At 42.8% G+C, this 23,321-nt stretch overlaps 1 protein-coding gene, 1 non-coding gene and 1 pseudogene across 2 annotated transcripts in view; 1 reads left to right on the plus strand and 2 right to left on the minus strand.

Moving 5' to 3' along the window:
• The window catches only part of Ppm1e (protein phosphatase, Mg2+/Mn2+ dependent 1E), a 122,013-nt gene that overhangs the window by 71,928 nt on the left and 26,764 nt on the right, over positions 1–23,321 (minus strand). The gene's annotated exons all lie outside the window — the stretch shown is intronic.
• LOC129686617 (small nucleolar RNA SNORA70) lies at positions 1,578–1,703 on the plus strand (annotated as a pseudogene).
• On the minus strand, positions 14,143–14,252 carry LOC129686608 (U6 spliceosomal RNA). Its single transcript, XR_008721662.1, has one exon. It is a non-coding gene; the product is annotated as a U6 spliceosomal RNA (small nuclear RNA).

The following is a 23,321-nucleotide window of genomic DNA, read 5'->3' on the forward strand; positions in this document are numbered from 1 at the left end:
CCCTGTGCTCCCTTCTCAGTACTGCAGAGACAGAGGAACAAGAGAGGGAGGGCTGGTGGAGGGCGCGATGGAAAGAGGAGATAAAGTAAGCGGTCAGCACATGCCAGCACCACCACAGGAAGCCCTTACAAGGACTTACACAAGCCTGTAATTTAGCGGGAAACTCTCTTGCTGAGGAAAAACTAATTTTTCCTTTAAAGTCTAGAATGACAGATAGCAGGCAATAATGCCATTGCATAATCGGGTTAAACATACATTTAATGCACTCTCTCCCTTCGATACAGCTTATCTTTGAGGTTCTGTGGAATCTGAGTTGCCATAGCAACCTAAATAAATTCTTCGTTACTGTAGACATCTGTAGCTATTTATAAACGCAACAGCTGGATTTGTCCAGTCAAGATTTCTTTTAGAAAACACCAAAGTAATTTTCATTTATTCTGGATAAACCTAAGAAAAGATCCAGCGAGCATTAAAACTAAAATTATTATACCCATATTTGTACCTTAAATATTAAAATGAACTATAAACTATGTAGAATAAAGCAGAGAGCTTACATTTTCATTTCATTGGGTTTTTTTCTTCATCTTTGTGTGTGTGTGTGTGTGTGTGTGTGTGTGTGTGTATGTGTGTGTATACCTCATGCACAAGCACCCGTGGCTGTCAAAAGAAGCAATGCTAAGAAAGTTTTCTAGGACTGGAGAGATGGCTCAGAGGTTAAGAGCACTGGCTGCTCTTCCAAAGGTCCTGAGTTCAATTCCCAGCAACCACAGGGTGGCTCACGTCCATCTGTAATGAGATTTGGTGCTCTTTTCTAGCGTGCTGGCCTACATGCAGACACAGAACACTGTATACATAATAAATAAATCTTTTAAAAAAAGAGTGGCTTGTGTACATTGCCCCCCCTTAACCTGTGGATGTGTCATATATTAAAAAAAAAAAAAATTCTAAACTATCAACTTTTTTCTCAACAGAAATACGCTTATTTTATTTTTATTTGAAAATGTATTCTTATGTGTCCAGGTGTCTTGCCTTTATGCAGGCCTGTGTGTCACTGACATACCTAGTGCCCAACAGGTCTGAAAAAGGTGTCTGAAAATGAACCGGAGCTACAGTTGTGAGCTACCCTGTAGGTGCTGGGGAGTCAACAGCTCTGAAGTGCTGAGTGCTCTTGGCTGCTGATCCATTGATCCAGCATTTTTAATTCTTTTTAATTATGCAGGTGCCCACGGAGCTGGAGTTACAGGCATCTGTGAGTCACCTGACATGGGTGCTGGGAGCCAAACTCAGGTCCTCTGGAAGAGCATTATGTGCTGCTAACCACATCTCTCCAGCTTCTAAAATACACTTGTTTTAAATGAATACAATCTCTCCAGTGCTACCTAACACAAGTCAATACACAAATACATAAAGACTGGGGTTTATAGGAATCAACATTTAGCAGCAGTGACAGACTGAATTCATTAAAAAAATAATAACATAGGCATAGTGGGTGGGAGCCTGTAAACCCAGCATCAAGAGGCTGAAGCAGGGGACTGGTCTACCTGGGCCACAGGTGAAACCATTTCAAAAGAAGAGACTTGGAGCCAATTAAGCTGACCAGGTTCCTTCCCTCATGCAGGCCTGGTGTGCTAACAGCGGGCTCCTTGGTGCTGTATTGCAGCCTGTCACAGCCTGGTTCACCCTAAGGGACCTTGGAGACAGTTTTCTCATGGCTATTCATGTCTCTGATCTCAGTGCTGTCCTAAGTCTAGGCTCCAGACAGGTATGCAGGGTGCTTTGGGGAAGCCTAAGGGTCCAGTCCAGAGTTCACATCGGCCAGGTCATATGTCCATCCACACCAAGCTGCAGAATAAGGAACACATAACTGAGGTCCTGTGGGGAGCCAGGTTCAAGTTTTCTGGCTGTGAGAAGATCCACATGTCAAAAATATAGGGGCTACCCTAAGTTAAATGCAAGTCAATTTGGACATGATAGCTGAGAAGAAAGAAGCTCATGCCTTGTGGCTCTGGGGTCAAAATCCCCATCCACGGTCCCCAAGACCTGCACTGCTGAGGGCTTCCACTGTGCTGAGTTCTGCCTTCATACAGTAATAATTCTCACATGTATGAGGGAAGAGAAAAGAGGTGGTGGGGGAGGCTGAGCATGTAGCTTCCTTACAGAGTGCTTTCCTGGGACACAAGAGGCCTGTGTTTCAACCACAAGACCACAAACAATGCAGCTCACCTATAATCCTGGCACTTGGGGCAGAAGCAGAAGGATTAGAAGTTCAAGGTTATCCTCAACTACACAGTGAGTTTGAGGCCAGCCTGGGTTAGGTACATAGAATGCCCGTCTCAAAAAGAAATGTAGTGAAAAGAATAAATATTTTCCATTTGAATCCTTCCTCATTTCAAGATAATTGTTTTGGTCACTAAAACATAGCACTTAAAGTCAGAGAAGTGCCTCTCTTCACTGATTCCAGCTTTGAAGTCTGTGAAATTACCTGCTTTGTTTTTTTGTTATTCTGAGACAGGTTCCCTTTATGCAACCCTGGCTGTCCTGGAACTCTCTTTGTAGACCAGGCTGGCCTTGAACTCACAGAGATCCACCTGCCTCTGTCTCCTGAGTTCTGGGATGAAAGCTGTGCGCCACCAGGTCAGGCCCAGATAGTTGTGATTTTTTTTTTAAGTTGTTTTATGGAGCTGGAAAGATGGTTCAGCCATTAAAACAGTGTACTACTCTCACAGAAGACCCGGTGGTTCTGCTCCCAGCACCCACATCAGGTAGCTCACAGCTGCTGCTTTTAGGGCCAGCTACAGTTTTATCCCCATAGAAAAAAGTTTAAATTGTATATAAGGAGCTTTATTGTTAACACATTTTCCTCTTAGATTGACAACAAAGTGTCCTTGCCCCTTTCCTTTCAAACTCTTTCCAACTCTAACTTGCCCCCTGTGTATTCTAAGCCAGTGACCCACCCCTGAGTTACAGCCACAGCCCATATTCACATTCTAAAAGCCTACAGTATTTGGGGGGGGGTAATCATTAACACGCATAAAAATTAAACCTCACACTTTATTCACATATAATCAAACCAATGCTTAATTTAATTGTGAAGATACTGTACAGTAATGTACAAGACTTTTTTTTTGTTTGTTTGTTTCTTGAGACGGGGTTTCTGTGTGTAGCCCTAACTGTCCTGGAACGAACTCTGTAGACCGGGCTGGCATGAACTCAGAGATCTGTCTACTTCTGTCTCACAAGTGCTGGGGTTAAAAGATGTATGCCATCGCCACCTAACAAAACTAATTCCCTAAAAATAAAAAAAAATCCAGGCACATAACACATGCCCGGTGCTCAGAAGGCAAGAGGCAGGAAGATCGCTGAAAGTTTGCAGCCAGGTTTATATAGAGTTCCAGGCCTTTATGAGAAGGAGGCAACCACAGAGCTAACTTGCAGATGATCCAGACAGCTCCTAGCAATGCTATTTTCAGACTGGAAAGACTGCCTACTGATGCCCAGGGACCATCGTCCTGCCTTATAGAGAACATAGCCAGCCCAGAAGCCTTTGCTCTTCACCTGCCTCCCTTAAGGAACAGCGGGACCACGGTCCTGAGAAGCCATTCCTATGCCTGGGATGGCAACTTCGTGTGTCTTTGTGTGATGTCGACATGACTCTCCCTTTTGTAATTGCTTCCCCACACATTCAGTCTGTCCAGCAGTTTAACAGAGACGCTAACACCGCAGGAGCATGCCCATCTCAGCTTCTCTTACACTAAACACAATTCTTAGGCAAGAGAACTGGGGTTCAGAAAAGGGGTTCAGACTTTGATTTTTAACAATTTTGTAAATGTAATTTCATGTCATGAGTGTTTTTTCCCTGCATGTGTATGTGCACCATGTACATGCCTAGGGCCCTCAGAGGTCAGGAGAGGACTGGAGCCCTTGGGACTAGAGTGACAGGTGGTTGTGAGCTGCCATGTGGGTGCTGGAAACCAAACCTGGATCCTTTGCTAGAGCAGCAAGAGCTCTTAACTGCTGGGCCATCTCCCCAGGCCCCAAAGCCTAGGCTTATTATCTATAAGCCTTGTAGCTTAAAAGATGCTTGCATAAACTATACAATCCCATCTTCACAGTCCATGTCTTCCTGAGTAAAAGAGATACCTCTGCTCCCGTTTTAAAAATCAGAAAACAAATCAAGCTTGGCAGGTTTGCCCCAGGTCAGACAAGCCAAGCACCAACAACGCTAAGGCAGTTCCCCTGACATCTTCTTTATCTGTTTCTACCTCACTGTTTTACTGGCGACAAAGACAGAAAGTGGGCATGGTCTTTGACAGCCTTCAGTTGTCACAGATCTGGAACAACAGAATCAATTACAATCTGTTTTTTTCCCAGCAACAAATCCCAGCAGTATGGTACACCGGACTGGCACCATAATTTTAATTACCAACTGACGTAGTGAACTTATGTTTCTCGTACTTAAGCGTTTCCCCCACGGGAGGGAAAAAAGCACAATGAGTTCCACATGTTCTGCTGATGGCCAGCCAGGGTTTGAAACAGAAATATCTTAAATGATGAGCACATTTACAAATGTCTATGGGGTGTACCTTTGGAAATGAGAACACATTCCATTTGAAGGACACTTAGTCCTGGTAGAAGGCCAAACAGAAGGAACAGCGAAGGTGGCCCCGCTGCCGACATTTTCCCTACTAACAGCGGCTCAGGCGTTCAGAAGTTGTTATAACCCCCCCAAATCCAGCTTGGGAGCTACATCCACCCATGTTGCTGTTCTTGCTCTATAATGCCTGTTTATCTCAGTCGACTGTACATAGCCTCTTTGGTCTTTTAAACACACACACACACACACACACACACCCATTGTCACTTGTCTGCCTCCCTTAATGTGTCCTTCATTCCTGCTTTACTTTTCTGCGCTCCTCGTCTTTAGCTCTGGGATCTTTGTCATCTGTCAGACTCCTTCCTGAGGCTGCCACTTTAACTCCCGCTTCAAGCTGAGGCTTCATCATCTTAAGCATGAAATGATCTTTTTCCTCTGTCACCTTGCAGTTCCCCATTAGCGTACTGCATGGCAGGCAGGCGTGAGCAGCTGGCTGGTGGACTGGGCCCACACTCCGTTGGTGAATAACCGTTCCAGGCAGGCTGTGGAAATGGTTGAGAAAAGGCTAGGCCTCGAATGTATTTAAAGTATGCATCATGAGTAAAGGAAACTCCTTGTGAGAGTGAGTCAGACCTAAGCGGTGGTCTTGCCAATCTAGGTAAGCAGGTTATCACGCCACGTGAACAGCCCTGGAGACCGAATAGACAGCAAAAGTCTGTTAGTCTGCGCCACTCGAATAGGTCAGCCTATCCACCCCTCTGCCTTTACCTACGTAATACACACCCTTGCCCTGGTCCCACGGGCTCTCAAGACATATTTCTGCCATCGCTGAAGAGGCTTTCGGCCATTACTCTATTTCTATCTCTCCTCACTTCTTAAGGGAAGGGCGCTGTTTCTACTGTATCAGGAAAATGACTGCCTGGTCCCAAGCTTCTCACATCCATGATGTCTATATCTAAATGAGAGGATATGTTATTATTTTGCTCTCAAAGTAGTACTCACTGGAAAAGAGGCTTAAATGTAGAAATACTCATATTGAGATAAACAGCTTTCTTCTTTTTCTATTAAATTCTTTCCTGCTTTCCAGGTGATCATTAAAAAAATATAAAGTTTAGCTAAACATGTAAAATATTCCATAGAATACAATCACTTATATAAACTGCTTTCCATTTGCACTTCAAATATCTTCTCTTACCATTGGCATTGAGCCAGGAGTAGACCTTCAAACTCAGTTATGCTTTACTTGCTAATGAAAGTTCTGCTATCTATTAAGTCTTCTTAGCTTGTTATTCACACAGCATGATATCTAAAATTAGCAAGACCGTCGCTGCTAACCTTTAGGTCTGACTCATTCCCAGAAGGAATTCCTTTAGTCATCGTTTAAAATATATACATTAAAACATATACATTCTTTTCTTCTGAGACAGGACTGACATTCAACTCAGTATGTAGCCAAGGACATCCTTGGCCTTCTGATCCTCTTGCCTCTACCTTCTGAGGACCGTGATCTCGGAGCCGTGTCATCAGGCCTTGTTTTAAGGGGTGCTGGGGACTGAAGCCGGGCTGCATGCACTCTATGCAAGTACTCCACATACCGAGGTACCCCTGGCCCCTTAGGTATATTTATTTTTAAACATCCATTTGTATATCTTAGCGAGATACAGCACAAAGCAACCCTACTGGGATTCCTGCAGCTTGGACACAATCATGAAATAGAAATCACTGAGGCACACTTAGTCTATTTTAAGTCTGCATTTTAGCCATTGATATGCATAAGTGGAATAATAAAAATTGCCAATTTGTACAGTCTTATAGTTCTTTGATCACATCTTCTACAATTGACTAGTAAGTAATTTGAAATGGGGGGAAAAAGTTGATAGCCATGAATGAGTCCTGAACTTATTTTACCAAATCAAGTGTGTCGCCATCTTGGTAAGCCTTCGGCAATGCTGTGGGTCAGCACCACAACAGCCCCTCCCTTACCTCTAACACCCTCCATCTGCACCTTAAAGCAGGGATGACACTAAGCCCCGCACATCCTGCTCTTCCTTATACACACAATTTATAATAAACGTTTAATTTATTGCGTAGGCACAGCAGAAATCAGATAACATATAATGACACTGTAATAAAAGTCAGAGGAATTGGCTGAGCATGCTGTGGTCACCTTTAGTCCTACCCTCAGAAGGCAGGCAGACCTCTGTGAGGTCCAGGCCAGCCTGATCTACAAATCAAGTTCTAGGTAAGTCAGGACTACACAGTAAGACTCTGTCTCAACACACACACACACACACACACACACACACACACACACACACACGGAAGCATGCACGCTTGCACTCACACGTGATGTGAATGTCATCTCCCAAAATGGTATGCTGTCCATCTTAGCAACCTTAGCATATTAATGTCTTCTTTCCTTTGAGAATCGGAGAACTTTCCGGTTTTCTTAACCCGATAACAAAGATGGAGGGCGTGTGATTGGCAGTGGGTAGCACATGCTGCCTGAATGTGGTTCACACATGGATGAAGCTCACCCCGTGCACTGGGTATGAGATTCGATCATGCAACCCAGAAAAGCACATGAGCTATTATTTCTAAAATCCCATTTATTATTTTTGCATGGCAGTCATTACAGGTAACTAGAACCGTGTAAACACACACACACACACACACAGAGAGAGAGAGAGAAGGTTACATTATCAAATGATCTTTTCCTGACAAGAAACTTGAGGTTTGAGATGTTTGGTATTTTGGCTAAATAAACACAATTAATCCTGGGGCCAAGGACAATTTCAGGTTGGTCTGACACCAAAGACCATGCCCTTTCTCACTGTGCTATCTTACTTTTACATACTCACGAAAGCATACAGAAGTAAGAGTATGGCTATGGAAACTGGGGGAGCAGAGATCAACAACCACACTAAACAGCAATTCCCATCATCTTATTTGACAGGCGTGTACAAACCATGTACTGGAGAGCTGCGGAGGAGGAAAACCAACAGAAACAGGGATGTACGGAAATACCATAATAAAGCCAATAACCTGTTGTGCTAGTTTAAAAACTCAAGTAAAGCAATGCAGTCACATATTGCTACTCATTACACCTTTGCTGAGCACGTGGCTACCAGGGACCGCTCAAAGACGCCTGTCTTTATGAGGCTGACATACAGATATTTTTCCAGAAAGCACCAAGTTCCAGGGGAGCAGGAAAGGTCACTACAGAGTTTGCAAGAGAGCACAAGCAGCAAGTATTGGTAGCGTTTCACGCAGGACCCGGCTGGTCTAACTCTCACTGGCTCGTGTATGAGTTGCCGGTTCCTAAGATACTGAGAAAATAAAGAATCGGGCCACATAAAGCTTACACTAATTAAAGCCCAGATATGGGAGTAAACAGCTTTCAAAAAGCCTTAATGAAAGTCCAACTGCCTTTAAAAAAAAAAAAAAAAAGCGTCCATACAATATTATATGCACTGGGCTAATTTTTGTTGTGAATTCCACCCAGGATTAAAGATGGTACTTTCATCGGCACCAACAAGTGTCACTAAATACACTTAATAATGCTTTAAACTGAACGTGGACCTACTGTTTGTTACTCGACATTAGACAACCTATTTTACCTCCCTGTGTCTTGTTTCTCACCTCATCTGTACCATATAGTAAGAACTTTTACTCAGTATAGCTTAATCCCTCAAGGGAATTAAACACACAGACATAAACATAAAGACAATGGATTTATAGTGCTTAGCAAAGATCTGGTGGAGAGTAAGTAATAAACACTTTCTCCTATTAAGTACTGTTTCATTTTTCCTGTTTAGCAATGCTTGGGTCCACCTCTGTCTCTCCCCACCCTCTTCTTCCTTCCCTTCCTCCTTTTTCTCTTCTCTCCTCCCGGTCCTCTTCTTCCCATCCCACCCTGCCCAGTCCCTTCCTGCACCATCTCTCCCCAAGCTAAACAGATCTGTGCTATATAGCCCAGTCTAGCCTTGAACTCACAAGCCTACCCCTAAGTCAGCCTTGCCAAGTGCTGGGATTCTGAGTGGACCGGCATGCCCAGCTCATTGTTACTTATTTCAAACCGTGATACTCATATCAGACTGGATGCAATGAACATTTAACTTTGGAAAACCACTGTAGTCTATACTTAGTTAGAAGCATAAGCATTTTGTAGGAGATAGAAATCGGAAGCCAACAAGGTGGCACTGCAGGTAAAGGTGCTTGCCGCCAACCCAGACGACTGAGTTTGACCTCCAGAGCCCACATGTGGGAAAGAAAACCCTGACTAGATTTCCCCTGACTTGCACATAAGCAACATGGCGTTCATGCACCAAACACACACACAAAATAGAGAAAATTTTAAATCTCTCTTTTTTTTTTTTTAACAAGAAAAAAGAAAAAAATCTAGTGTTTTGCTATCATGTCAGTTTTAGACTGCTTGGAAAGCCCTGCATGTTAACACATTTGCAAAGTGGCATGGTCTATTCTTAGCCCCTTTCACGTGCTGCTGGGATGCAAAAATCTTTCTAGAATCTCAGTGAATGCATGCCAAGCAAATCAGTATTGTTTTAAATCTAAAGAAGTGGAAATGAAATCTCTAAAAGGGCACCTGTAGAAATGCTATTGTCTCCAAAAGGAATTTATGAAATCCCAAGACATGTCTTATCTTAAAATTAATAATCAATGTTTAAAAAATTACGATTCTAGGGGTGGGGATGTAGATCAGTTGGCAGATGCTTATTTAACACAGATAAAGCCCTGGGCCTGGTCTCACTCAGCACAGCATAACTGGGTATGGTGGCACACACCTAGGTGGGCACAGGAGGATCAGAAAGAAGTTCAAGGCCATCCTGAGTTATGTAGTCAGTTTAAGGCCAGTCTTGGTTACATGAGAACTTGTCTAAAAAAATAATTAATTAAAATTAAGATTCTGAACTCTTAAATTATAATATATATCACTGTGAAAAAGGTTGGCAGTTTTTCAAATATTAGGCATAAAATCACTACGTAATCTTGTAAATATATATATATATATATATATATATATATATATATATATCCAAAAGGACTGAAAACAAAGACTCAAACCAGTATCTAAAAGTAGCATTATTGGGTGAAGATGTAGATATGGTAAAAGGTTTGCCTCGCATGCAAGAGGCAGTTTAACCCAGCAACACAGACACACAGACACGCACAGATTATTCACAAGAGTCAAAGGGCAGAAAGAATCCAAATGTCAAAAGATAGACTACATAAACAGAGTGTTAAACACACACACACACAAAAACAAACAAACAAAAAAACATTCAGCCAATGAAATTTCTAAAGCTGGGCATGGTAGTTCAAGTCTGTAATCCCATAAACTCAGAAGGCCGAAGCAGGAGGATTAGAGCAAGTTTGAGATCATCCAGGGCTACAGTTTGAGACTAAATAAATAATTGTGTGTGGGGGGAATTAAGGGGAAGGAAAAAGGAAAGAAAGGAAGAGTAAAGAAATTCTGATGAACAGGGTACAGTGACACACAACAGTGATCCCAGCACTCAGGGAGGCAGAGGAGGGGGATCTCTGAGAGTTCGAGGCCAGCCTGGTCTACAAAGCAAGTCTAGGACAGCCAGGGCTACCTAGAGGAACCCTGTCTTGAAAAACTAAAAGAAAAAAAAAAATCATGATGGTTGTACAACGTGAATAAACTTGAAAACACTAACACATGGAAAATTAGGATGAAAATTGCCTGATTCAGTTTCTATGAACTAACTCAGAGCATGAAAAGGCAAATAAACAAAACAAAACAAAAACAAAATCAAAGAAAGGATAAGCAGGGCCTGGGAGAACGGAGACTTGCTGTTTAATGGAGACAAAGTTTTATTTGGCCTTTTTTTGCTTTTTGAGTGGACTTCTACTTGAAGTGATGAAAATATCCCAGAGGTAAGACTACGATGATGATACAATATTATAAGACTAGAGTTAATACTACCAAGTTGTAGAAAGTGACTAGAATAAACTGTACCTTCCAGGCATTGTACCATAATGCAAATAAATGTCATGCAATTTTACAATGACGTATCCTTTTACCATAATGAAAAAAAAAGTATAATACATGTAACGTTCCTATAAAAATAAAGGCAATGAAATATTTTCAGATTTGGAAACAGAAAATCCTAGCTTGGTATGGCCATGTACACCTGTAAGCTTAGCAGCTGGGAGGCAGAGAAAGGAAATCACTACAAGTTCAAGGATAACCTGGTCTCGTGTGTGTGAGTGTGTGTGTGTGTGTGTGTGTGTGTGTGTGTGTGTGTCCTGCAGCTCAAGCTGGCCTCACTAGGAGAGGATGACCTTTAATCCCTGATCCTCCTGCCTCTACCTCCCAGTGCTTAGACTGCAGGTATGCACCAATACTTCTAGCTTCAAGCTTGGTCTACACTGGGAGGTTCCAGGCCACCAGTGTTACACAGTGAGACCTTGCCTCAAAATAGACAGACAAAAAAAAAAAAAAAAAAAAAGAGAGAAAGAAAAAGAAAATAGAAAATCCTCTTCTATGGTGACACACGATAACTATAAAAGATGTCTTATCATCAAAGGCGGATGAATAACCAGAATGTGAGGGCACATACCTTTAGGGATGCAAATTTCTACAAGTTCATGGCCCAGCCTGGTCTACATAGTGAGTCCCAGACCAGTCAAGGCTACACAAAACAAAACAAACAAACAAACAAAAAAAAAGAGTTGATGAATAAAGTTACTATGACAATACAACATTATTAAAAAAAAACAAAAAACCTACAATGGAAACTTTTAAATAGGATTGGCCAATGATTGTTCTAAAAAGATCAATCAATTTGTTATTCTTCAGTCAAGACTCTAAAGAGGTGTCAAGGGCCTGCAGGATGGCTCAGTGGGTAAAGGTGGTTGCTACCAAGCCTGAGGACCTGAGTTCAATCCCACAGGGTGGAAAGAGAGGACCAAGTGTCACATTGCCCTAGTAATTTGATTAACATAATATGATAAGCAAACTTTTCAAATAACTGAGGTTAAAAAAAAAAATCTCAAACAACATTTAGAGGACCAGAACGGTTTTGTTTTGTCTCTTCCCAGCTGTTTTTAGAAAAGCAGCCTCCACCACATGCTCCTTCCCGCCAAGACTGCTAACTCCGGGGCCTGAAAGCAACAGGGCCAAGGGGCTGGAATCGCTAAAATTGGGAGCTAACATAAACCTTTCCAAATAAACAGGCAAGAAGATTGAGAAACAGTGCTAACAGGGCTCCAACTAATTTAAATAGCCCTTATCAGCCCACTCCTTAAGTTCCTCTAGTAGAATGTCTGTGACTTTTATTATTAATCCTATTTCAAGAATGAGGCCATGGCAGGCTGTCAGATATGGTGTGGATCTCGATAAATCAATACCTTACCACTATATGATAACTCTGAAAAGCAGAAGTTCCAAAGCAATACATAGTCCCTCCAGATAAAAATCCTAGTCTGCACAAAAGACAAGGTCCCATGAGACACTGAGCAGTCCAGCATTTAGGCTGTAAGTTTCTAGTCATATAGTGTTTAAGGACATTACCGCAGTGGTGCTCAGTTACAATGGTCTCAGCTATAATTTCTACTTTAGCTTGCCTTTAAGAAATCCAAAACAACATCCACATATTATTGCTCTTACTCACATACCTAATTATAGTTAATTTGATAGAAGATGGCTTTTATTTTCCAACTGAGAATTCTGAAGTCAAAGGGGAAGGCTTTAAATGGTTTCCTTAAGAATCCACTGGTCAGCTTTTATCTTGCAGGAACCACGTGGATGAGGCTAGAAAATTACTACATCTTACAGCTCATGTAAATCTCCTTCTTAAAATAACCTGTGCCACAGGGCTGCACAACTTACAGGCTTACCATTCAAGTGTGATTACCAAACTTCAGAATGTGGGTCAGGCCAGTCCTGCCTCTGTTTTTAGGAATAGACATTGTCTTAGACTATAATCACACTATAAGGCTAGGTATAGCCTGGCTGTATAGGAAGACACTGTCACCAAAAAAGGGGGAGAGAATATTCTCAATTATATGTTTAGACATCGGATCTTTTGTGCAACAGTGACTTTTCTGAGTTGTAGCACCCGGTACCTTGAGGCTGGCAAAGCCTGTAATGGTTTCCGTTGGCTCTTTGTGGAAAGCACTGACAACTCCTGGTCTCTGCGACCGCTGCCCCCAGAGTGAGGCAGTGCAGCAGCCTTGAGACAATTTACTGGACGTAGCAGGCAACTCGGAAGGCTGAGATGCAGTAATGCTAGGATGCGCCTCAGCTTACGCCGCTTGCACGCGGCGATGCATTTAAACCCCAAGCTCTTCAAAGAAAATCACACAGGGGCATGAACGCAGTGGGACTTGTAATGATGCCTCCCAAAACTGTTATAATCCTCAACTATGTATGTAAAAACACTATACAAATCCTTACCATTTCAATAATCATATATTCCAACACAGGTTGACCTTATATTCTCCTTTTTTCCTTACACAAAATTAGTATGTCAGAAACACATGCTGCCACATCTAACTTAGCCTCAAAGTGAGGGCTTCCCAGTCTCACCACCACCTTCTTCCACCCATCAGAACAATACTTCTATTCTAGAATCAACTTAACTTTCAGGTTTTATTTTTTGAGATGGGACCTTGCTATGCTGCCTGCCCAGGCTAGTTCCAACTCCTAAGTTTCAATGAGTAATTGGAGCATCTTAAGGAACTGGGACTACAGATGACAAGCTTCTTTCTCTGCACAACTCCAGGGATTAGACCTGACAAGACAGAGAGGGAATAAAAAATGGCAAACCCTCACCACGTGGACATAGAAAAACTAGGAGTGGGTGGTCGGGCTCTCGGATAGAGAAGCTGCTGCATCCAGGAAGCTCAGGCTGTTTATTATATACAGCTGACCAGGGAGGTGGGGCTATTGTCTGCAGCTGGGCAGGGATCAGAGCTGAACAAGAAGATGGGTTTAGCTAATATCAGTAGCAGCAAACTCTGTAAGGGAGCAGCGTTCCAGCCATCAACATCCTAGGGAAGAACACTATGGCGGACATTTTCTGCCCACTGTCAACATCCACACATGGGTCCTAGAAAGGTTTTGCCATTACTGAGCCTCGCCCAGGGGTTAGGCTTTGCCGTTTCACCATGGGTCTCAGGCTTTTAGGTCCTGTACATGGCTGTGGCCATGCCAATGCATGTCCATTCAGGACTCGGGGCTTTCCCTGTTCCCCACAGTTCTGATTATCTAACCAACACTTGTTATTTACTCCTATTCCTCCTTTGTTATTGAAAATCCTGATCAACATGTGGCTCATTCTGTTTTCTGTTATATAGCTTCAAGCATTTTAATCCAAGATGTGAAGAATCAGTTCAGATTATAAATAGAAGAAAAACACCAAACTTGATAAAAAATATTTCTAAACATTTCAAAAAAGATGATGACTTTGATAAAATATCTATTATTTTAAGTTCTATTAGAAAATATACTACAGATTTAAAATATGCTATCAAATAAGTTTTATTTGACTCTCAAAAAAAATATGGAACACCTCACAGATCTGCATGTCATTATTCGCTCAGGAGTCATGCTAGTCTTTTCTCTGTATAGCTCCAATTTTAGAAAATGTTCTGCCAAAGCAAGCACCCATTCTATTTTCTATGATTCACTGATCTATTTCCATTTCTATCATATAAATGTGTGTGTGTGTTTCTTTTTGGTGTTTTGAGACAGGGCCTCAGGTAACCCAGGCAGGCCTTGAACTCTGCAGGTCACTAGAACTCCTGATCCTCATGTCCCTGCAGGTGTGCGCCAGCATGCCCAGCTCTGTCGTGTTCTTATTTTATGACTTGGGAACCTTTAATGTGTGCATATACTTATGCCTACGCTCTGTGTCCCACCAGACTGCCCATCGGTGCTCACATGCAGTAAATATCCACAGACTTGGACTGCTTGGCATTGGACACCCAGTTCTGCGCTGGGTTCCAATCTTCTGCTTATCACACCAGGCGAGGTCGCCTTCATCACATCCGTCCACTTTTCAAAAAGGCAGGAGGGGCGAAGGCAAGGGACTCTTGCAAGTGGAGGAGAGGGCTTTCAGTTTCCGTGTGATGTCCAATACCTTATGTGTGAGCTCCTTTTTGTGGCTGTAATTTTTCTTTAAAAGATCAATATTACATCAGGTTTATCAATATAACCTATTCCCTCATTTAATCTTTGCAGCCAAATTGTTCACATCAGATCTCCTCATAAATAAACACAATGTTCCAATCGAGCTGTTGGCAGCAGAGTGTTCACAATGAGGGACCTTCACTCTCTTGGCAGGAACGACAGAATTAGCTAATTACAGTACAGTCTCCTATGTCTGTTTTCATTGGGATAAGGGACAATCTGGCGATATCAAAAGCAAATGATCCAGAAAGACGTCTTAAGATCCTTCTGCAAAGATGATAATCTCCTCCTAAGTCATCTCAGAGTGGGCATTTCTCCACCTAAAATTTCCATGATGGTAAGAAAAACTCCAAGATGTTTTCACAAGAGTGAGGTTTGAAAGTCTCAGTGTACCAGGCAGCTGAGAAAGGTTATCTTGGTGAAGCTGAAAACCTTCAGGGGCAGAGGATTTACAAAAAAAAAAAGAGAGAAAAGGTTAAAAAAAAAATTAAAGCTCAAATTTTCTTTGGGAGAGAAAGAGTTAAATAGGAGACAAAGCAAAAGAGCATTTTAGAGGAAGTGCTTTAGAATCCTTTCTTTTGGGGAGCAGCACAGAGGATCTTGAGGAACCTGCTCAGTATCAGAAATAAAGAATTCAAAAATGTTAAAGATTTCATTTCTCACTAGCTGTGTCACCTATTATGGTGCCCTTCTATGGCAAGCACTTTAGACTGAGCTACAAGAAGCCTGGTGTGATGGTCCATGCCATTAATCCCCGCACTCAGAGACAGAGGCTGGCAGATCCCTGAGTTCCAGGGCAGCCTTGTCTAGAGTAGAGCAGGACAGCTTCACAGAGAAGAGACATTTTTCTTCTCATGACTTATATTCTGCTTGCTTCTAAAAAGGACAAGAGGAAACGTGTAGAATAAAACAATGTGTGCTATTTAGGGCTAAGACAAAAATGTGTCCTTCAAACAACAAGGGAAAATGCAGACCCTGAGGTGGGCTGCAGCAAAGCATGTAAGGCAGCTTCAGTCCCCATTTTCCTCCAGCGCAGTGTCAACAGGCCAAGCACGGCTTTTACCCCGGGCCCTGTCACAGGGCTGTTGAGCAGGCTACAACTGTAAAGCCCCCTTCCTAGGGAGCTTAGACAGTCAAAAATAAAATGGCCTTCTGAGACATCTGTCCTGCCTTTCTTTCCTTATCTTTTAACAACGAAGGATAAAAGTGCGAATATCTTTCTTGGTTTTGGAGAGACTTGGTTTTCTGTTTGTTTGTTGGATGGGAGGTCTTGCTACATAGCCCAGGCTAGCCTTTGGCCTGTGACGCTCCTTCTTAATCAGCCTCCCAAGGACTAGGGTTAGTAGTAGGGATGTAAACTGCAAAAGTGAAATTCTGCCCTGGGATACGGGTGGAGACCCCTTGGAGGAGGTCACATGTCAGAGATTTACTTTACAATTCATAACCGTGGCGAAAGCACAGTTGTGAAGTGACAATGAAATCATTTCACGGTTGGGGTCACCGCCTGAGGGACTATTTTAAAGGGCTGCAGCAAAAGGCAGGCTGAGGACCACTGCATTAGAGGGTGCCTTAGTTAGAGTCACTGCTGCCATGATGAAACGCCATGACCGAACGCGCCCTGGAAGAGGCAAGGGTTAATCTGGCTTATATATCCCAAGGTCATAGTCCAGGAACATGGAGGCGGCAGCAGATACAGAGGTCATGGGGGGCGCTGCTTACTGGCTTGCTCAGCCTGCTTATTGAACCGGGCACTACCAGCCTGCGGTGGCGTCCCCACATTGAGCTGGGCCCTACCCCATCAGCCAGTAATGCCCTACAGGCCCGCCTACAGCTTGATCTTATGGAAGCATTTTCTCTTCTCAGTTGAGGTTTCCTCTTTCCTCCTTACAGATGACTTCAGCTAATATCAAGACGACATAAAACAAACTAGGACAGAGGAGGAGCAGAAACCCATACATTTTGTTCCTTTTCATCAATAATCAATAATATCTTATAGGAACAGGTTAGGGATATTTGAGTCACATGAATGCCTACAGGTTAAGACACCAGTTCTCAATATGTCTTCATTCTCTACCAATTTTGTTCTGACTGCATAGTGCATGGAAAGTGATAAACTTCGAACAAGGAAAACATCCCAAACCAAGATCATCTTTTGCATTTGACACCATAAATGCAAAAGATGAATTTAAAATTTCTATTTTAAAAGGCAGGCTCCCACTTATGTTATTATAGATATTTAAGTCTTCCAATTTTCTCCCTTGTGAATCAACTATAAATACAGCTATAAACTATAAATATTCCAAGCCAATAGAGCACTAATTTACTTTGAAAAAAAAATCATACCAAGATAAGTCAATGCTAAAATGCTAGCAAAAATGTAGAAATTATTCTCAAGATAAAGTATCAACAAACTTAAATTCACTATCAAAGTGCTAGAGTCTTTAACATGATCTATTTGGGTTGCTGAGGCAGGAAGACCACTGCAAGTTGAAATCAGCCTAGGCTACATATTAACCTTGAGGCTAGCCTGTGGCCCAGTATGAATCCTGTCAAATAAACTAACCAATAGGGCTGGAGAGATGACTCAATGGTTACTCAAAATCACTCACCGCACACTGCTGAGTTCCCAAGACCCACGTAGCTCACAACTCCTGTAACTCCCGTTCTTGCTGGGCAGCTCTGCTCGTGTGGGTATACCCACACATACATACACCATTTAAAAACAAAGCAGCTACTTCAAAACAACAACAAACCAGCTAGGCTCATTCCGTTTTGGACTAGGATTTCCTGCCGAAGGCTGACCAAGACACTTTTTGAATTTACTCAGCCTGTAAAGTGCTCAGGCATTGAAGGTTTGTGTGGTGTCACAGGCAAGGGTGTGGCATCCAGGACTCCTGAGGTGGGCTGCAAGGACAGAAATAACTTCATGGGGGACAGTAACTCGGTGGCTAGGGGCCATTTGCCTAGCATGTGTAAGCCCTGGGTTCCATCCCCAGCAGTGAAAAACATTTTTTTTTTAAAGCTGAATAAAAAGGAAGAAGCCCAAACGAGCAACGGAAACCATTGGTGTGTGTGAGGCGTTATGCCTGACACTGCCAGGACTGTTGTGGAAAGTAACTGTGGCCGCTCAGAACAGAACGCAACGCAACGTAGTAGCAAGTCAACGGCATCAGCAGATGGTCCCCAGTGCCTGCGTGCCTCCAGCTGTAACATCCCAGAGAAACAGCTGAGTTCTTCTCATGTATTCAAAACTTTCTCCTTTTTATTTTTTCAGGTCTGAATAAAATTGGACTATGGGTCTTCTACAGAAAGTAACAGTCTGGGCTTTCTTTTTAAAGAATTTCTGCTTGTTTGTGTGACTAATTTTAGTCACTTTTAAAAAGTTAGCCCTTTTAAGTTAAGTAAGTTACACAAAAATTAAAGCGCTCGATTAGATGAGGTAGACACCAATCCTGGCAGTCTCCTCTCGCCTTGTGTCCTGACCGATGGCAAGTAACTTGACTGATTTAACAGAAATTCTGCCCATCGGGTATGAACCAAGTATCTTGCTTCTGCCAAGCATGACCACATAAACAGCCAAAGCATGGAGAAAAACAAAACAAGACAAAAGCTGGGTACGGTGGCACACACTTGTAATCCCAGCATTCAGTGAGGCAGAGGCATGAGGATCTCTGTGAGTTCAAGGCCAACCTCGTCTACAAAGCCAGTCCAGGACAGTCAGGGCTACACAAAGAAACCTTGTCTCAAAAAAAAAAAAAAAAAGGCATCATCTTTAAACCATTAACAGTACCACCAGAAATAATTATCTTTATCTTTATCAACATAAAGTACATACTAATTAAAATAAAACACATAAAATAAACTACTGTTAATTTTTTAACTCTAATTATTAGTTTTCAATTGATTCCGTTAATTAATTGAAATAAATTTTAAATCAGTACATCTTTTTTTTATTTACTTTACATCCCTCCTCTCCTCCCAGCACCTCCCCTTCCCCTATGCCCCCAGAAAACGGGACCCCCTTTCCCCCACCATATCAGCCCTCCTCAGCACATCAAGTCACATCAGGACTGCACATATCCTCATCCCCTGAGGACACGCAAGGCAGCGCTGCCAGGGGGAAGTGATCCAAAAGCATGCAATACAGTCCATGTTAGAAACAGACCCCCCTCCACTCACCAGGCACCCCGTATGAAGACCAAGCCGCCCAACAGCCACGCATGTGCAGGGAGACGGTCTAGGCCCAGACCAACATGCTCCTTAGTTGATGTCTCAGTCTCTGAAAGCCGCCATGGGGCTGGGTTAGTTGTCTCTGTTGGTCTTCTTATGAGGTTCCTGTCCCCTCCAGGTCATTCCGTCTTTCCTCCAACACTTCCACAGGACCCCTGGAGCCCCCTCCCCCCATGCTTGGCTGAAAATCCCAGCATCTCTCTCCATCCGCTGCTGGCTGGAGCCTCCCAGACAGAAGTCACGTTTAGTTTTATTGTTGAAGCATGTTGCGGGCAGATCTTTGTAGCAAGCACTTGCCATACCCCCGGCATTACATTAGGTGCTTTGAATAGAGAGCATTTATTGCTCATGGTAACCTTACCTTCTTATTCACAGACGAGGAAACAAGAGTCTTAAAGAAGCCAGCTCACTGCCCAAGGCAGCACAATGGCAGAGACTAGGCTCTTAATCTGCTTATACTTATTCCTTTTATTCATAATTATTCTACTATAATGGTTCCTAAGACTAAAGAATAGCCCACCCCATTGATATATATTCACAGAATATAGTACTGGGTTTAGTAGGGACTTTTCCTACAAGCGTATCATGTACTTTGAGCACACCTCCACACGCCTTCCTCCCCCTTCTCCTTTCCCTCTCCCCAGTACTTTCTCTTTGTGGATATGGAAATACAAAGGAAATTCTGAGGAGATAAAAGCTAGTAATACTGGATATATTTTCCCAAGCTTGGTGACTGAAAGCTGCAGTCTGTTATTTAGGAAGCTGAGACAGGAAGATGGCTCAGGAGTTTGAAGTGACATCTGTGGGCTCAGCAGCGAAGAGCACACATTGCCCTTCCAGATGTCCCAGGTTTGGTCCTTAGCACCTGCATGGCAACTCACAACTATCTGTAACTCCCGTTCTAGAGTATCCAATGCCCTTTCCTGGTCTCCACAGGCTCCTACATGCGTGTGGTACACACAGACTCATGAAGGCACACACACACACACACACACACACACACACACACACGCAAATAATAAATGGTTTTAAAACCATCTCAAAATACATACATAAATAACGCTGGACACATACAATTTCTCTGAAAGAGTGGAGGGGTGCCAGGGATGGAGTCGGGAGGATCAAGAGAGGACAGCATGGGGTACACGATACTGTGTCTCATAAAGAAAGAGCGAGGGACAAGCATGGTGGCGCACACCTTTAGTCCCAGCACTCAGGAGACAGGCAGGTGGATCTCTGTAAATTCAAGGCCAGCCTGGTCTGCAGAGTAAGTTCCAGGGTATCCAAGGCTACACAGAGAAACCCTGTCTTGAAAACCCAAAAAGGGGTGAGGGGTGGAGGAAAGAAGAGAGGCGAGGAGGGAAGGAGGGAGGAAGGAAGGAAGGAAAATGTCAATAATAGCTTTTCATAAGTCAGTTCTCAACTTGCGAGGCACTCCCTTCCCCCTTATCCTCATGCGCAGTCTGAAACACGTTCCTCACCCAGAAAGCTAATGGCTGCGCACAGAAAAGAGACGGTCTTTCTTGCTGCTGCAGCTTCCTGGGTCTGTAGTACCACAGGGCAGAGCTGGGCCAGCCTTCCCTAGCAGGTGAGAGCACATGAATTCTGTCTTTTTAAAACTGTGTGTGTGCGTATGTATGTCGGTTCCTATAGAAGGCAGAGGCATCGGATCCCCTTGGAGATAGAGTATAGGCAGTCGTGAGACATCCGATCGATGTGGGTGCTAGAAACCGTACTTGGGTCCTCTGGAAGACGAGCAAGAGCCCCTAGCCCCTGAGCCATCTCTCCAGTCCCTAGTCTTATCTCTCGTTTGATAAATTGAGCTTATTTTACAAGAAAAATTTGTCAGGGTTGACACATTAATTCATCAGAGCAGTCCAAACCTCACTGTAATACAATAATACCAGGAGTAAGCTGGGCATGATGGTGCACACCTATAATCACAACTCTGGTGGCCGAGGCAGGAGAATCAGCAATCTGAGGCCAGCCTGGGCTACACAAAAAAAACAACTTGTCTTACAAAAACAAAAACAAGTTTACCACTAGTCTGGATCCATGTTGAAATAAATCTAATGAACCGAACAAACATGATGGCTCACTCTTGGAGGCTGAGACGAGAGGATCTCCTTGAGTTTAAACCAGGCTGGGCTACATAATGAGCTCCAGGCTTCATCAGGGTTCAGAGTAAGAAGCTCAGGGGTAAAGGGAGTTGGCAAGAAGTCACGCACCTTTAGGTTTGCTTTCTTTATATTAAAGGTTACATTTTTTTTCCAGACTTTTGATGACCGAAAGAAGAAAGAATGGTTTTCCATGGCTACGCTGGCAAAGCTGCAAATTCATTATTTCAGAATATCTTGCGTGCAATTCTATCAGTAAACACGTACTCTGTTTATCTTTGTACAGATAAGGGCATCATTAAGAGATAATGGCAAGGATCTGAGGACGCAGTTCTTAGTATGCAAGAGGCCTTGGGTTCATCCTCAGCATCGCAAAAACAACAGCACCAAAAATAACAGCATGAGCTTCTGTAACACGGTGCACGTCAGAGAACTATTATGCCTGGTGGAACTGTTTGGAGCTTGTACAAAGTAAATAGCAAAGCCGGGTGCCAGGGCCACTACCTACCATCCAGCTTCCTGAGAGGCTGACAGAGTGGCTGGAGCCTTGGAGGTCAAGGCTAGCCTGGCAAGCAAAGCAAGCTCTTGGCTTAAAGAAAAAAATGTTGATGATAAAGTGAGAGTAGATAGATTTAAAATGTTTTATTATAATAATGAAATTTAAGGAATCAGGGCATGCAAGATGAAAGCTCTTCCTCTCCTCCTCCTCTTCCTCCTCTGGCTTTTTGAGACAAGATTTCTTTGTGTAACAATCCTGGCTCTTTTTTTTTTTTTTTTCTTGTGTTTTTGGGGCTTTTTGTTTGTTTGTTTGAATGGTTTGTTTGATTTTTCAAGACAGGGTTTCTCTGTGTAGCCCTAGATGTCCTAGACCTAGCTCTGTAGACCAGGCTGGCCTCGAACTCTCAGAGACTCACCAGCCTCTGCATCCTGAGCGCTAGAATTAAAGGCATGTGTCACCACTTTCCACCCTCCTCCCCAAATAGGGTTTGTCTTTGTAGCCTTGGCTGTTCTAGAACTCACTGTTGACCAGGCTGACTTCAAACTCAGATATCTGCTTGCCTCTGCCTCCAACAAAAGCTGTTCTTATACATTTAGAACACATCATCTTTCTTTACCATCCCCATGATTATATAAAATAGTGCGTAGCTATGTATACAGCCCCCTAAAGCACTCTAAAGGAAATGCTTTGGTACGAACAAGAAAATAAAACACGACTGGGGAGATGGCTCAGTTGGCAAAGCGCTTGCTACATGACCATGAGAAACTGAGTTCAGATCCCGAGCACCCATGTAAGAGTGGTATCTGTAACCCCAGTACTCTGAGGACAAGATGGTCCCTGGGGCTTGCTGGCCAGCTTCTCTAGCTAATCAGCAAGTTCCACACTTAGGAAAAACCATTTTTTTAAATGGATGCTGGATAAGCAGTTGAGGAAGATGAAACAGGCTGATGTTGACATATATATGCACACTTATAAACATGCATACACATGAAAACATGACTGTGCACATACACGGAGAGAGAGGGAAAGAGTTCAGAAGGCAGAATGCGCACCCCAGCATCTGCTAGTGCATTACTTAACCCTGTCTTGGCAGCCTAGAAGGGGAGACGGAACACACTGTGCAGGGTAACTGACGTCTCTACTCCTCTGTGCAGTCTTCATTCGGATTACTGGTAAGGAGTCGTTCTCACCTAAGGGGAGATTCGTCTTTAGAAATTTCAGTAGACTGGGATTTAAGAAGCGAAGGACAAGTATGTGTTAAACATATGATTATGCCACAACAAAGAAATGCCAACAGTGCACAGAATGCCAACAGCACTCAGAATAAAAACCTTTGAATGGAAGCACACATAAAGCATACACAGTTGTATGTGGCATTTTTGCAGTTCTCATTGACAGTATATATATATGTATATATATATGTATATGTATATGTATGTGTATATGTATGTATATGTATATGTATATATATGTATATGTATATATGTGCATATATAAACTATGTATCAGTATATATAAAATATGTATATATGTGCATATAAAATATATTTATAAATACATAAATATACATGCATATATATATTTTATATATTTACATCTTAAGCATACATGCTGAACTCAAATTTGAAATCCTGCCTCTCATCCTCTTTGGTGACTGCCTAGGACCCATGCACCATCATGACCAGCCCAAAATATATA

The sequence above is a fragment of the Psammomys obesus genome, unplaced genomic scaffold (assembly GCF_907164565.1).
Source record: "Psammomys obesus unplaced genomic scaffold, mPsaObe1.curated_primary_1811, whole genome shotgun sequence".
Lineage (NCBI taxonomy): Eukaryota > Metazoa > Chordata > Mammalia > Rodentia > Muridae > Psammomys > Psammomys obesus.